The sequence below is a fragment of the Ambystoma mexicanum genome, chromosome 1p, assembly GCF_040938575.1.
Source record: "Ambystoma mexicanum isolate Mex_15411 chromosome 1p, UKY_AmexF1_1, whole genome shotgun sequence".
Lineage (NCBI taxonomy): Eukaryota > Metazoa > Chordata > Amphibia > Caudata > Ambystomatidae > Ambystoma > Ambystoma mexicanum.
In genome coordinates, this window is record NC_090921.1 from 7,281,416 (window position 1) to 7,295,991 (window position 14,576).

The window sequence follows — 14,576 nt, forward strand, 5'->3', positions numbered from 1 at the left end:
GCTCTTTGTTATGCAAAGTGCCTGATTGTCAGCAAGGAGGGCTTGGGTGTTGTGGCTTTGAAGAGATTTGGAGGGGGTGTCACCAGGACAAGGCAGGGCTGCTCGCCCTTTCTCCTTCACATAAGTGCAAAATCCAGCTGACGTGTCTCTTCCAGGATCATTAACGTTGAATGCTTGACCAGTGCAGAATCGACAGCCTGAAAAGTATCAGAAGATTCGCTAAAAGCACGGGGATATAGCTCAGTGGTAGAGCATTTGACTGCAGATCAAGAGGTCCCTGGTTCAAATCCGGGTGTCCCCTTCGACTTTTCTTAAATTTTAATAATAAATAATTGTTTATTCACAAAGATATGTGTTCCTTTTCTAATTACACTTGGCATCAGTGAACATTTACGCTTCAAGATGCATGATCAAAAAGTGTTCTGGTTTCATCCTAGTTAACATCTTGCGGACAGCAATTATGCACTTTTTAAAGTGTCCGTTTAGTGTTTTAGCTCCACTTTTGCTGCCTGCTCCTTGAGATCAAGGAACATTTGTATTTACAGAACCCAAGGGTGCTACACACTGTCCACCCCTCATCCCCCACACCTGTAAGCAAGCGGGGCACATTCAGATTGAAATTGGCCCCCAGGAGCCCTAACAAATGTTGTCCCAGTGTTGTACGCTATCCTGCATCACCCATGGTAGCTTGTGGGATACACTGTTTGGCAATCTCCGGAGCCACGCTCACTTGGATACCCCGCCCCATACATCACCGGCCCTGTGTGCGAGCACTGAACCCGCTCTTTGTTATGCAAAGTGCCTGATTGTCAGCAAGGAGGGCTTGGGCGTTGTGGCTGCTTTGAAGAGATTTGGAGGGGGTGTCACCAGGACAAGGCAGGGCTGCTCGCCCTTTCTCCTTCACATAAGTGCTAAATCCAGCTGACGTGTCTCTTCCAGGATCATTAACGTTGAATGCTTGACCAGCGCAGAATCGACAGCCTGAAAAGTATCAGAAGATTCCCTAAAAGCACGGGGATATAGCTCAGTGGTAGAGCATTTGACTGCAGATCAAGAGGTCCCTGGTTCAAATCCGGGTGTCCCCTTTGACTTTTCTTAAATTTTAATAATAAATAATTGTTTATTCACAAAGATATGTGTTCCTTTTCTAATTACACTTGGCATCAATGAACATTTACGCTTCAAGATGCATGATCAAAAAGTGTTCTGGTTTCATCCTAGTTAACATCTTGCGGACAGCAATTATGCACTTTTTAAAGTGTCCGTTTAGTGTTTTAGCTCCACTTTTGCTGCCTGCTCCTTGAGATCAAGGAACATTTGTATTTACAGAACCCAAGGGTGCTACACACTGTCCACCCCTCACCCCCCACACCTGTAAGCAAGCGGGGCACATTCAGATTGAAATTGGCCCCCAGGAGCCCTAACAAATGTTGTCCCGGTGTTTTATGCTATCCTGCATCCCCATGGTAGCTTGTGGGATACATTGTTTGGAAATCTCCGGAGCCACGCTCACTTGGATACCCCGCCCCATACAACACCGGCCCTGTGAGCGAGCACTAAAGCTGCTCTTTGTTATGCAAAGTGCCTGATTGTCAGCAAGGAGGGCTTGGGTGTTGTGGCTTTGAAGAGATTTGGAGGGGGTGTCACCAGGACAAGGCAGGGCTGCTCGCCCTTTCTCCTTCACATAAGTGCAAAATCCAGCTGACGTGTCTCTTCCAGGATCATTAACGTTGAATGCTTGACCAGTGCAGAATCGACAGCCTGAAAAGTATCAGAAGATTAGCTAAAAGCACGGGGGTATAGCTCAGTGGTAGAGCATTTGACTGCAGATCAAGAGGTCCCTGGTTCAAATCCGGGTGTCCCCTTCGACTTTTCTTAAATTTTAATAATAAATAATTGTTTATTCACAAAGATATGTGTTCCTTTTCTAATTACACTTGGCATCAGTGAACATTTACGCTTCAAGATGCATGATCAAAAAGTGTTCCGGTTTCATCCTAGTTAACATCTTGCGGACAGCAATTATGCACTTTTTAAAGTGTCCGTTTAGTGTTTTAGCTCCACTTTTGCTGCCTGCACCTTGAGATCAAGGAACATTTGTATTTACAGAACCCAAGGGTGCTACACACTGTCCACCCCTCATCCCCCACACCTGTAAGCAAGCGGGGCACATTCAGATTGAAATTGGCCCCCAGGAGCCCTAACAAATGTTGTCCCAGTGTTGTACGCTATCCTGCATCACCCATGGTAGCTTGTGGGATACATTGTTTGGCAATCTCCGGAGCCACGCTCACTTGGATACCCCGCCCCATACAACACCGGCCCTGTGTGCGAGCACTGAACCCGCTCTTTGTTATGCAAAGTGCCTGATTGTCAGCAAGGAGGGCTTGGGCGTTGTGGCTGCTTTGAAGAGATTTGGAGGGGGTGTCACCAGGACAAGGCAGGGCTGCTCGCCCTTTCTCCTTCACATAAGTGCTAAATCCAGCTGACGTGTCTCTTCCAGGATCATTAATGTTGAATGCTTGACCAGCGCAGAATCGACAGCCTGAAAAGTATCAGAAGATTCCCTAAAAGCACGGGGATATAGCTCAGTGGTAGAGCATTTGACTGCAGATCAAGAGGTCCCTGGTTCAAATCCGGGTGTCCCCTCCGACTTTTCTTAAATTTTAATAATAAATAATTGTTTATTCACAAAGATATGTGTTCCTTTTCTAATTACACTTGGCATCAGTGAACATTTACGCTTCAAGATGCATGATCAAAAAGTGTTCTGGTTTCATCCTAGTTAACATCTTGCGGACAGCAATTATGCACTTTTTAAAGTGTCCGTTTAGTGTTTTAGCTCCACTTTTGCTGCCTGCTCCTTGAGATCAAGGAACATTTGTATTTACAGAACCCAAGGGTGCTACACACTGTCCACCCCTCATCCCCCACACCTGTAAGCAAGCGGGGCACATTCAGATTGAAATTGGCCCCCAGGAGCCCTAACAAATGTTGTCCCAGTGTTGTACGCTATCCTGCATCACCCATGGTAGCTTGTGGGATACATTGTTTGGCAATCTCGGGAGCCACGCTCACTTGGATACCCCGCCCCATACAACACCGGCCCTGTGTGCGAGCACTGAACCCGCTCTTTGTTATGCAAAGTGCCTGATTGTCAGCAAGGAGGGCTTGGGCGTTGTGGCTGCTTTGAAGAGATTTGGAGGGGGTGTCACCAGGACAAGGCAGGGCTGCTCACCCTTTCTCCTTCACATAAGTGCTAAATCCAGCTGACGTGTCTCTTCCAGGATCATTAAAGTTGAATGCTTGACCAGCGCAGAATCGTCAGCCTGAAAAGTATCAGAAGATTCCATAAAAGCACGGGGATATAGCTCAGTGGTAGAGCATTTGACTGCAGATCAAGAGGTCCCTGGTTCAAATCCGGGTGTCCCCTTCTACTTTCTTAAATTTTAATAATAAATAATTGTTTATTCACAAAGATATGTGTTCCTTTTCTAATTACACTTGGCATCAGTGAACATTTATCCTTCAAGATGCATGATCAAAAAGTGTTCTGGTTTCATCCTAGTTAACATATTGCTAACAGCAATTATGCACTTTTTAAAGTGTCCGTTTAGTGTTTTAGCTCCACTTTTGCTGCCTGCTCCTTGAGATCAAGGAACATTTGTATTTACAGAACCCAAGGGTGCTACATACTGTCCACCCCTCACCCCCCACACCTGTAAGCAAGCGGGGCACATTCAGATTGAAATTGGCCCCCAGGAGCCCTAACAAATGTTGTCCCGGTGTTGTATGCTATCCTGCATCCCCATGGTAGCTTGTGGGATACATTGTTTGGAAATCTCCGGAGCCACGCTCACTTGGATACCCCGCCCCATACAACACCGGCCCTGTGAGCGAGCACTAAAGCTGCTCTTTGTTATGCAAAGTGCCTGATTGTCAGCAAGGAGGGCTTGGGTGTTGTGGCTTTGAAGAGATTTGGAGGGGGTGTCACCAGGACAAGGCAGGGCTGCTCGCCCTTTCTCCTTCACATAAGCGCAAAATCCAGCTGACGTGTCTCTTCCAGGATCATTAATGTTGAATGCTTGACCAGTGCAGAATCGACAGCCTGAAAAGTATCAGAAGATTCGCTAAAAGCACGGGGATATAGCTCAGTGGTAGAGCATTTGACTGCAGATCAAGAGGTCCCTGGTTCAAATCCGGGTGTCCCCTTCGACTTTTCTTAAATTTTAATAATAAATAATTGTTTATTCACAAAGATATGTGTTCCTTTTCTAATTACACTTGGCATCAGTGAACATTTACGCTTCAAGATGCATGATCAAAAAGTGTTCTGGTTTCATCCTAGTTAACATCTTGCGGACAGCTATTATGCACTTTTTAAAGTGTCCGTTTAGTGTTTTAGCTCCACTTTTGCTGCCTGCTCCTTGAGATCAAGGAACATTTGTATTTACAGAACCCAAGGGTGCTACACACTGTCCACCCCTCATCCCCCACACCTGTAAGCAAGCGGGGCACATTCAGATTGAAATTGGCCCCCAGGAGCCCTAACAAATGTTGTCCCAGTGTTGTACGCTATCCTGCATCACCCATGGTAGCTTGTGGGATACACTGTTTGGCAATCTCCGGAGCCACGCTCACTTGGATACCCCGCCCCATACAACACCGGCCCTGTGTGCGAGCACTGAACCCGCTCTTTGTTATGCAAAGTGCCTGATTGTCAGCAAGGAGGGCTTGGGCGTTGTGGCTGCTTTGAAGAGATTTGGAGGGGGTGTCACCAGGACAAGGCAGGGCTGCTCGCCATTTCTCCTTCACATAAGTGCTAAATCCAGCTGACGTGTCTCTTCCAGGATCATTAACGTTGAATGCTTGACCAGCGCAGAATCGACAGCCTGAAAAGTATCAGAAGATTCCCTAAAAGCACGGGGATATAGCTCAGTGGTAGAGCATTTGACTGCAGATCAAGAGGTCCCTGGTTCAAATCCGGGTGTCCCCTTCGACTTTTCTTAAATTTTAATAATAAATAATTGTTTATTCACAAAGATATGTGTTCCTTTTCTAATTACACTTGGCATCAGTGAACATTTACGCTTCAAGATGCATGATCAAAAAGTGTTCTGGTTTCATCCTAGTTAACATCTTGCGGACAGCAATTATGCACTTTTTAAAGTGTCCGTTTAGTGTTTTAGCTCCACTTTTGCTGCCTGCTCCTTGAGATCAAGGAACATTTGTATTTACAGAACCCAAGGGTGCTACACACTGTCCACCCCTCACCCCCCACACCTGTAAGCAAGCGGGGCACATTCAGATTGAAATTGGCCCCCAGGAGCCCTAACAAATGTTGTCCCGGTGTTTTATGCTATCCTGCATCCCCATGGTAGCTTGTGGGATACATTGTTTGGAAATCTCCGGAGCCACGCTCACTTGGATACCCCGCCCCATACAACACCGGCCCTGTGAGCGAGCACTAAAGCTGCTCTTTGTTATGCAAAGTGCCTGATTGTCAGCAAGGAGGGCTTGGGTGTTGTGGCTTTGAAGAGATTTGGAGGGGGTGTCACCAGGACAAGGCAGGGCTGCTCGCCCTTTCTCCTTCACATAAGTGCAAAATCCAGCTGACGTGTCTCTTCCAGGATCATTAATGTTGAATGCTTGACCAGTGCAGAATCGACAGCCTGAAAAGTATCAGAAGATTCGCTAAAAGCACGGGGATATAGCTCAGTGGTAGAGCATTTGACTGCAGATCAAGAGGTCCCTGGTTCAAATCCGGGTGTCCCCTTCTACTTTTCTTAAATTTTAATAATAAATAATTGTTTATTCACAAAGATATGTGTTCCTTTTCTAATTACACTTGGCATCAGTGAACATTTACGCTTCAAGATGCATGATCAAAAAGTGTTCCGGTTTCATCCTAGTTAACATATTGCTAACAGCAATTATGCACTTTTTAAAGTGTCCGTTTAGTGTTTTAGCTCCACTTTTGCTGCCTGCTCCTTGAGATCAAGGAACATTTGTATTTACAGAACCCAAGGGTGCTACATACTGTCCACCCCTCACCCCCCACACCTGTAAGCAAGCGGGGCACATTCAGATTGAAATTGGCCCCCAGGAGCCCTAACAAATGTTGTCCCGGTGTTGTATGCTATCCTGCATCCCCATGGTAGCTTGTGGGATACATTGTTTGGAAATCTCCGGAGCCACGCTCACTTGGATACCCCGCCCCATACAACACCGGCCCTGTGAGCGAGCACTAAAGCTGCTCTTTGTTATGCAAAGTGCCTGATTGTCAGCAAGGAGGGCTTGGGTGTTGTGGCTTTGAAGAGATTTGGAGGGGGTGTCACCAGGACAAGGCAGGGCTGCTCGCCCTTTCTCCTTCACATAAGTGCAAAATCCAGCTGACGTGTCTCTTCCAGGATCATTAACGTTGAATGCTTGACCAGTGCAGAATCGACAGCCTGAAAAGTATCAGAAGATTCGCTAAAAGCACGGGGATATAGCTCAGTGGTAGAGCATTTGACTGCAGATCAAGAGGTCCCTGGTTCAAATCCGGGTGTCCCCTTCAACTTTTCTTAAATTTTAATAATAAATAATTGTTTATTCACAAAGATATGTGTTCCTTTTCTAATTACACTTGGCATCAGTGAACATTTACGCTTCAAGATGCATGATCAAAAAGTGTTCTGGTTTCATCCTAGTTAACATCTTGCGGACAGCAATTATGCACTTTTTAAAGTGTCCGTTTAGTGTTTTAGCTCCACTTTTGCTGCCTGCTCCTTGAGATCAAGGAACATTTGTATTTACAGAACCCAAGGGTGCTACACACTGTCCACCCCTCATCCCCCACACCTGTAAGCAAGCGGGGCACATTCAGATTGAAATTGGCCCCCAGGAGCCCTAACAAATGTTGTCCCAGTGTTGTACGCTATCCTGCATCACCCATGGTAGCTTGTGGGATACACTGTTTGGCAATCTCCGGAGCCACGCTCACTTGGATACCCCGCCCCATACAACACCGGCCCTGTGTGCGAGCACTGAACCCGCTCTTTGTTATGCAAAGTGCCTGATTGTCAGCAAGGAGGGCTTGGGCGTTGTGGCTGCTTTGAAGAGATTTGGAGGGGGTGTCACCAGGACAAGGCAGGGCTGCTCGCCCTTTCTCCTTCACATAAGTGCTAAATCCAGCTGCCGTGTCTCTTCCAGGATCATTAACGTTGAATGCTTGACCAGCGCAGAATCGACAGCCTGAAAAGTATCAGAAGATTCCCTAAAAGCACGGGGATATAGCTCAGTGGTAGAGCATTTGACTGCAGATCAAGAGGTCCCTGGTTCAAATCCGGGTGTCCCCTTCGACTTTTCTTAAATTTTAATAATAAATAATTGTTTATTCACAAAGATATGTGTTCCTTTTCTAATTACACTTGGCATCAGTGAACATTTACGCTTCAAGATGCATGATCAAAAAGTGTTGTGGTTTCATCCTAGTTAACATCTTGCGGACAGCAATTATGCACTTTTTAAAGTGTCCGTTTAGTGTTTTAGCTCCACTTTTGCTGCCTGCTCCTTGAGATCAAGGAACATTTGTATTTACAGAACCCAAGGGTGCTACACACTGTCCACCCCTCACCCCCCACACCTGTAAGCAAGCGGGGCACATTCAGATTGAAATTGGCCCCCAGGAGCCCTAACAAATGTTGTCCCGGTGTTTTATGCTATCCTGCATCCCCATGGTAGCTTGTGGGATACATTGTTTGGAAATCTCCGGAGCCACGCTCACTTGGATACCCCGCCCCATACAACACCGGCCCTGTGTGCGAGCACTGAACCCGCTCTTTGTTATGCAAAGTGCCTGATTGTCAGCAAGGAGGGCTTGGGCGTTGTGGCTGCTTTGAAGAGATTTGGAGGGGGTGTCACCAGGACAAGGCAGGGCTGCTCGCCCTTTCTCCTTCACATAAGTGCTAAATCCAGCTGACGTGTCTCTTCCAGGATCATTAATGTTGAATGCTTGACCAGCGCAGAATCGACAGCCTGAAAAGTATCAGAAGATTCCCTAAAAGCACGGGGATATAGCTCAGTGGTAGAGCATTTGACTGCAGATCAAGAGGTCCCTGGTTCAAATCCGGGTGTCCCCTCCGACTTTTCTTAAATTTTAATAATAAATAATTGTTTATTCACAAAGATATGTGTTCCTTTTCTAATTACACTTGGCATCAGTGAACATTTACGCTTCAAGATGCATGATCAAAAAGTGTTCTGGTTTCATCCTAGTTAACATCTTGCGGACAGCAATTATGCACTTTTTAAAGTGTCCGTTTAGTGTTTTAGCTCCACTTTTGCTGCCTGCTCCTTGAGATCAAGGAACATTTGTATTTACAGAACCCAAGGGTGCTACACACTGTCCACCCCTCATCCCCCACACCTGTAAGCAAGCGGGGCACATTCAGATTGAAATTGGCCCCCAGGAGCCCTAACAAATGTTGTCCCAGTGTTGTACGCTATCCTGCATCACCCATGGTAGCTTGTGGGATACATTGTTTGGCAATCTCGGGAGCCACGCTCACTTGGATACCCCGCCCCATACAACACCGGCCCTGTGTGCGAGCACTGAACCCGCTCTTTGTTATGCAAAGTGCCTGATTGTCAGCAAGGAGGGCTTGGGCGTTGTGGCTGCTTTGAAGAGATTTGGAGGGGGTGTCACCAGGACAAGGCAGGGCTGCTCACCCTTTCTCCTTCACATAAGTGCTAAATCCAGCTGACGTGTCTCTTCCAGGATCATTAAAGTTGAATGCTTGACCAGCGCAGAATCGTCAGCCTGAAAAGTATCAGAAGATTCCATAAAAGCACGGGGATATAGCTCAGTGGTAGAGCATTTGACTGCAGTTCAAGAGGTCCCTGGTTCAAATCCGGGTGTCCCCTTCTACTTTTCTTAAATTTTAATAATAAATAATTGTTTATTCACAAAGATATGTGTTCCTTTTCTAATTACACTTGGCATCAGTGAACATTTACGCTTCAAGATGCATGATCAAAAAGTGTTCCGGTTTCATCCTAGTTAACATATTGCTAACAGCAATTATGCACTTTTTAAAGTGTCCGTTTAGTGTTTTAGCTCCACTTTTGCTGCCTGCTCCTTGAGATCAAGGAACATTTGTATTTACAGAACCCAAGGGTGCTACATACTGTCCACCCCTCACCCCCCACACCTGTAAGCAAGCGGGGCACATTCAGATTGAAATTGGCCCCCAGGAGCCCTAACAAATGTTGTCCCGGTGTTGTATGCTATCCTGCATCCCCATGGTAGCTTGTGGGATACATTGTTTGGAAATCTCCGGAGCCACGCTCACTTGGATACCCCGCCCCATACAACACCGGCCCTGTGAGCGAGCACTAAAGCTGCTCTTTGTTATGCAAAGTGCCTGATTGTCAGCAAGGAGGGCTTGGGTGTTGTGGCTTTGAAGAGATTTGGAGGGGGTGTCACCAGGACAAGGCAGGGCTGCTCGCCCTTTCTCCTTCACATAAGTGCAAAATCCAGCTGACGTGTCTCTTCCAGGATCATTAACGTTGAATGCTTGACCAGTGCAGAATCGACAGCCTGAAAAGTATCAGAAGATTCGCTAAAAGCACGGGGATATAGCTCAGTGGTAGAGCATTTGACTGCAGATCAAGAGGTCCCTGGTTCAAATCCGGGTGTCCCCTTCGACTTTTCTTAAATTTTAATAATAAATAATTGTTTATTCACAAAGATATGTGTTCCTTTTCTAATTACACTTGGCATCAGTGAACATTTACGCTTCAAGATGCATGATCAAAAAGTGTTCTGGTTTCATCCTAGTTAACATCTTGCGGACAGCAATTATGCACTTTTTAAAGTGTCCGTTTAGTGTTTTAGCTCCACTTTTGCTGCCTGCTCCTTGAGATCAAGGAACATTTGTATTTACAGAACCCAAGGGTGCTACATACTGTCCACCCCTCACCCCCCACACCTGTAAGCAAGCGGGGCACATTCAGATTGAAATTGGCCCCCAGGAGCCCTAACAAATGTTGTCCCGGTGTTGTATGCTATCCTGCATCCCCATGGTAGCTTGTGGGATACATTGTTTGGAAATCTCCGGAGCCACGCTCACTTGGATACCCCGCCCCATACAACACCGGCCCTGTGAGCGAGCACTAAAGCTGCTCTTTGTTATGCAAAGTGCCTGATTGTCAGCAAGGAGGGCTTGGGTGTTGTGGCTTTGAAGAGATTTGGAGGGGGTGTCACCAGGACAAGGCAGGGCTGCTCGCCCTTTCTCCTTCACATAAGTGCAAAATCCAGCTGACGTGTCTCTTCCAGGATCATTAACGTTGAATGCTTGACCAGTGCAGAATCGACAGCCTGAAAAGTATCAGAAGATTCGCTAAAAGCACGGGGATATAGCTCAGTGGTAGAGCATTTGACTGCAGATCAAGAGGTCCCTGGTTCAAATCCGGGTGTCCCCTTCGACTTTTCTTAAATTTTAATAATAAATAATTGTTTATTCACAAAGATATGTGTTCCTTTTCTAATTACACTTGGCATCAGTGAACATTTACGCTTCAAGATGCATGATCAAAAAGTGTTCTGGTTTCATCCTAGTTAACATCTTGCGGACAGCAATTATGCACTTTTTAAAGTGTCCGTTTAGTGTTTTAGCTCCACTTTTGCTGCCTGCTCCTTGAGATCAAGGAACATTTGTATTTACAGAACCCAAGGGTGCTACACACTGTCCACCCCTCACCCCCCACACCTGTAAGCAAGCGGGGCACATTCAGATTGAAATTGGCCCCCAGGAGCCCTAACAAATGTTGTCCCGGTGTTTTATGCTATCCTGCATCCCCATGGTAGCTTGTGGGATACATTGTTTGGAAATCTCCGGAGCCACGCTCACTTGGATACCCCGCCCCATACAACACCGGCCCTGTGAGCGAGCACTAAAGCTGCTCTTTGTTATGCAAAGTGCCTGATTGTCAGCAAGGAGGGCTTGGGTGTTGTGGCTTTGAAGAGATTTGGAGGGGGTGTCACCAGGACAAGGCAGGGCTGCTCGCCCTTTCTCCTTCACATAAGTGCAAAATCCAGCTGACGTGTCTCTTCCAGGATCATTAACGTTGAATGCTTGACCAGTGCAGAATCGACAGCCTGAAAAGTATCAGAAGATTCGCTAAAAGCACGGGGATATAGATCAGTGGTAGAGCATTTGACTGCAGATCAAGAGGTCCCTGGTTCAAATCCGGGTGTCCCCTTCGACTTTTCTTAAATTTTAATAATAAATAATTGTTTATTCACAAAGATATGTGTTCCTTTTCTAATTACACTTGGCATCAGTGAACATTTACGCTTCAAGATGCATGATCAAAAAGTGTTCTGGTTTCATCCTAGTTAACATCTTGCGGACAGCAATTATGCACTTTTTAAAGTGTCCGTTTAGTGTTTTAGCTCCACTTTTGCTGCCTGCTCCTTGAGATCAAGGAACATTTGTATTTACAGAACCCAAGGGTGCTACACACTGTCCACCCCACATCCCCCACACCTGTAAGCAAGCGGGGCACATTCAGATTGAAATTGGCCCCCAGGAGCCCTAACAAATGTTGTCCCAGTGTTGTACGCTATCCTGCATCACCCATGGTAGCTTGTGGGATACATTGTTTGGCAATCTCCGGAGCCACGCTCACTTGGATACCCCGCCCCATACAACACCGGCCCTGTGTGCGAGCACTGAACCCGCTCTTTGTTATGCAAAGTGCCTGATTGTCAGCAAGGAGGGCTTGGGCGTTGTGGCTGCTTTGAAGAGATTTGGAGGGGGTGTCACCAGGACAAGGCAGGGCTGCTCGCCCTTTCTCCTTCACATAAGTGCTAAATCCAGCTGACGTGTCTCTTCCAGGATCATTAACGTTGAATGCTTGACCAGCGCAGAATCGACAGCCTGAAAAGTATCAGAAGATGCCCTAAAAGCACGGGGATATAGCTCAGTGGTAGAGCATTTGACTGCAGATCAAGAGGTCCCTGGTTCAAATCCGGGTGTCCCCTTCGACTTTTCTTAAATTTTAATAATAAATAATTGTTTATTCACAAAGATATGTGTTCCTTTTCTAATTACACTTGGCATCAGTGAACATTTACGCTTCAAGATGCATGATCAAAAAGTGTTCTGGTTTCATCCTAGTTAACATCTTGCGGACAGCAATTATGCACTTTTTAAAGTGTCCGTTTAGTGTTTTAGCTCCACTTTTGCTGCCTGCTCCTTGAGATCAAGGAACATTTGTATTTACAGAACCCAAGGGTGCTACACACTGTCCACCCCTCATCCCCCACACCTGTAAGCAAGCGGGGCACATTCAGATTGAAATTGGCCCCCAGGAGCCCTAACAAATGTTGTCCCAGTGTTGTACGCTATCCTGCATCACCCATGGTAGCTTGTGGGATACATTGTTTGGCAATCTCCGGAGCCACGCTCACTTGGATACCCCGCCCCATACAACACCGGCCCTGTGTGCGAGCACTGAACCCGCTCTTTGTTATGCAAAGTGCCTGATTGTCAGCAAGGAGGGCTTGGGCGTTGTGGCTGCTTTGAAGAGATTTGGAGGGGGTGTCACCAGGACAAGGCAGGGCTGCTCGCCCTTTCTCCTTCACATAAGTGCTAAATCCAGCTGACGTGTCTCTTCCAGGATCATTAACGTTGAATGCTTGACCAGCGCAGAATCGACAGCCTGAAAAGTATCAGAAGATGCCCTAAAAGCACGGGGATATAGCTCAGTGGTAGAGCATTTGACTGCAGATCAAGAGGTCCCTGGTTCAAATCCGGGTGTCCCCTTCTACTTTTCTTAAATTTTAATAATAAATAATTGTTTATTCACAAAGATATGTGTTCCTTTTCTAATTACACTTGGCATCAGTGAACATTTACCCTTCAAGATGCATGATCAAAAAGTGTTCTGGTTTCATCCTAGTTAACATATTGCTAACAGCAATTATGCACTTTTTAAAGTGTCCGTTTAGTGTTTTAGCTCCACTTTTGCTGCCTGCTCCTTGAGATCAAGGAACATTTGTATTTACAGAACCCAAGGGTGCTACACACTGTCCACCCCTCACCCCCCACACCTGTAAGCAAGCAGGGCACATTCAGATTGAAATTGGCCCCCAGGAGCCCTAACAAATGTTGTCCCGGTGTTGTATGCTATCCTGCATCCCCATGGTAGCTTGTGGGATACATTGTTTGGAAATCTCCGGAGCCACGCTCACTTGGATACCCCGCCCCATACAACACCGGCCCTGTGAGCGAGCACTAAAGCTGCTCTTTGTTATGCAAAGTGCCTGATTGTCAGCAAGGAGGGCTTGGGTGTTGTGGCTTTGAAGAGATTTGGAGGGGGTGTCACCAGGACAAGGCAGGGCTGCTCGCCCTTTCTCCTTCACATAAGTGCAAAATCCAGCTGACGTGTGTCTTCCAGGATCATTAACGTTGAATGCTTGACCAGTCCAGATTCGACAGCCTGAAAAGTATCAGAAGATTTGCTAAAAGCAGGGGGATATAGCTCAGTGGTAGAGCATTTGACTGCAGATCAAGAGGTCCCTGGTTCAAATCCGGGTGTCCCCTTCTACTTTTCTTAAATTTTAATAATAAATAATTGTTTATTCACAAAGATATGTGTTCCTTTTCTAATTACACTTGGCATCAGTGAACATTTACGCTTCAAGATGCATGATCAAAAAGTGTTCTGGTTTCATCCTAGTTAACATCTTGCGGACAGCAATTATGCACTTTTTAAAGTGTCCGTTTAGTGTTTTAGCTCCACTTTTGCTGCCTGCTCCTTGAGATCAAGGAACATTTGTATTTACAGAACCCAAGGGTGCTACACACTGTCCACCCCTCACCCCCCACACCTGTAAGCAAGCGGGGCACATTCAGATTGAAATTGGCCCCCAGGAGCCCTAACAAATGTTGTCCCGGTGTTTTATGCTATCCTGCATCCCCATGGTAGCTTGTGGGATACATTGTTTGGAAATCTCCGGAGCCACGCTCACTTGGATACCCCGCCCCATACAACACCGGCCCTGTGAGCGAGCACTAAAGCTGCTCTTTGTTATGCAAAGTGCCTGATTGTCAGCAAGGAGGGCTTGGGTGTTGTGGCTTTGAAGAGATTTGGAGGGGGTGTCACCAGGACAAGGCAGGGCTGCTCGCCCTTTCTCCTTCACATAAGTGCAAAATCCAGCTGACGTGTCTCTTCCAGGATCATTAACGTTGAATGCTTGACCAGTGCAGAATCGACAGCCTGAAAAGTATCAGAAGATTCGCTAAAAGCACGGGGATATAGCTCAGTGGTAGAGCATTTGACTGCAGATCAAGAGGTCCCTGGTTCAAATCCCGGTGTCCCCTCTGACTTTTCTTAAATTTTAATAATAAATAATTGTTTATTCACAAAGATATGTGTTCCTTTTCTAATTACACTTGGCATCAGTGAACATTTACGCTTCAAGATGCATGATCAAAAAGTGTTCTGGTTTCATCCTAGTTAACATCTTGCGGACAGCAATTATGCACTTTTTAAAGTGTCCGTTTAGTGTTTTAGCTCCACTT

General features: G+C 46.3%; 19 non-coding genes across 19 annotated transcripts; all 19 read left to right on the plus strand.

Annotated features, from left to right (window-relative positions):
- Positions 1 to 229: 229 nt before the first annotated feature.
- On the plus strand, positions 230 to 301 carry TRNAC-GCA (transfer RNA cysteine (anticodon GCA)). Its single transcript has one exon. It is a non-coding gene; the product is annotated as a tRNA-Cys (tRNA).
- Positions 302 to 1,013: 712 nt separating this feature from the next.
- TRNAC-GCA (transfer RNA cysteine (anticodon GCA)) lies at positions 1,014 to 1,085 on the plus strand. Its single transcript has one exon. It is a non-coding gene; the product is annotated as a tRNA-Cys (tRNA).
- Positions 1,086 to 1,793: 708 nt separating this feature from the next.
- TRNAC-GCA (transfer RNA cysteine (anticodon GCA)) lies at positions 1,794 to 1,865 on the plus strand. The gene has a single exon. It is a non-coding gene; the product is annotated as a tRNA-Cys (tRNA).
- Positions 1,866 to 2,577: 712 nt separating this feature from the next.
- TRNAC-GCA (transfer RNA cysteine (anticodon GCA)) lies at positions 2,578 to 2,649 on the plus strand. The gene has a single exon. It is a non-coding gene; the product is annotated as a tRNA-Cys (tRNA).
- Positions 2,650 to 3,361: 712 nt separating this feature from the next.
- Positions 3,362 to 3,433, plus strand: TRNAC-GCA (transfer RNA cysteine (anticodon GCA)). The gene has a single exon. It is a non-coding gene; the product is annotated as a tRNA-Cys (tRNA).
- A 707-nt stretch (positions 3,434 to 4,140) lies between these two features.
- Positions 4,141 to 4,212, plus strand: TRNAC-GCA (transfer RNA cysteine (anticodon GCA)). The gene has a single exon. It is a non-coding gene; the product is annotated as a tRNA-Cys (tRNA).
- A 712-nt stretch (positions 4,213 to 4,924) lies between these two features.
- Positions 4,925 to 4,996, plus strand: TRNAC-GCA (transfer RNA cysteine (anticodon GCA)). Its single transcript has one exon. It is a non-coding gene; the product is annotated as a tRNA-Cys (tRNA).
- Positions 4,997 to 5,704: 708 nt separating this feature from the next.
- On the plus strand, positions 5,705 to 5,776 carry TRNAC-GCA (transfer RNA cysteine (anticodon GCA)). Its single transcript has one exon. It is a non-coding gene; the product is annotated as a tRNA-Cys (tRNA).
- A 708-nt stretch (positions 5,777 to 6,484) lies between these two features.
- TRNAC-GCA (transfer RNA cysteine (anticodon GCA)) lies at positions 6,485 to 6,556 on the plus strand. Its single transcript has one exon. It is a non-coding gene; the product is annotated as a tRNA-Cys (tRNA).
- A 712-nt stretch (positions 6,557 to 7,268) lies between these two features.
- Positions 7,269 to 7,340, plus strand: TRNAC-GCA (transfer RNA cysteine (anticodon GCA)). Its single transcript has one exon. It is a non-coding gene; the product is annotated as a tRNA-Cys (tRNA).
- A 711-nt stretch (positions 7,341 to 8,051) lies between these two features.
- Positions 8,052 to 8,123, plus strand: TRNAC-GCA (transfer RNA cysteine (anticodon GCA)). Its single transcript has one exon. It is a non-coding gene; the product is annotated as a tRNA-Cys (tRNA).
- A 712-nt stretch (positions 8,124 to 8,835) lies between these two features.
- TRNAC-GCA (transfer RNA cysteine (anticodon GCA)) lies at positions 8,836 to 8,907 on the plus strand. Its single transcript has one exon. It is a non-coding gene; the product is annotated as a tRNA-Cys (tRNA).
- Positions 8,908 to 9,615: 708 nt separating this feature from the next.
- TRNAC-GCA (transfer RNA cysteine (anticodon GCA)) lies at positions 9,616 to 9,687 on the plus strand. Its single transcript has one exon. It is a non-coding gene; the product is annotated as a tRNA-Cys (tRNA).
- Positions 9,688 to 10,395: 708 nt separating this feature from the next.
- On the plus strand, positions 10,396 to 10,467 carry TRNAC-GCA (transfer RNA cysteine (anticodon GCA)). Its single transcript has one exon. It is a non-coding gene; the product is annotated as a tRNA-Cys (tRNA).
- A 708-nt stretch (positions 10,468 to 11,175) lies between these two features.
- Positions 11,176 to 11,247, plus strand: TRNAC-GCA (transfer RNA cysteine (anticodon GCA)). Its single transcript has one exon. It is a non-coding gene; the product is annotated as a tRNA-Cys (tRNA).
- A 712-nt stretch (positions 11,248 to 11,959) lies between these two features.
- TRNAC-GCA (transfer RNA cysteine (anticodon GCA)) lies at positions 11,960 to 12,031 on the plus strand. The gene has a single exon. It is a non-coding gene; the product is annotated as a tRNA-Cys (tRNA).
- A 712-nt stretch (positions 12,032 to 12,743) lies between these two features.
- Positions 12,744 to 12,815, plus strand: TRNAC-GCA (transfer RNA cysteine (anticodon GCA)). The gene has a single exon. It is a non-coding gene; the product is annotated as a tRNA-Cys (tRNA).
- Positions 12,816 to 13,523: 708 nt separating this feature from the next.
- Positions 13,524 to 13,595, plus strand: TRNAC-GCA (transfer RNA cysteine (anticodon GCA)). The gene has a single exon. It is a non-coding gene; the product is annotated as a tRNA-Cys (tRNA).
- A 708-nt stretch (positions 13,596 to 14,303) lies between these two features.
- On the plus strand, positions 14,304 to 14,375 carry TRNAC-GCA (transfer RNA cysteine (anticodon GCA)). The gene has a single exon. It is a non-coding gene; the product is annotated as a tRNA-Cys (tRNA).
- Positions 14,376 to 14,576: the final 201 nt, after the last annotated feature.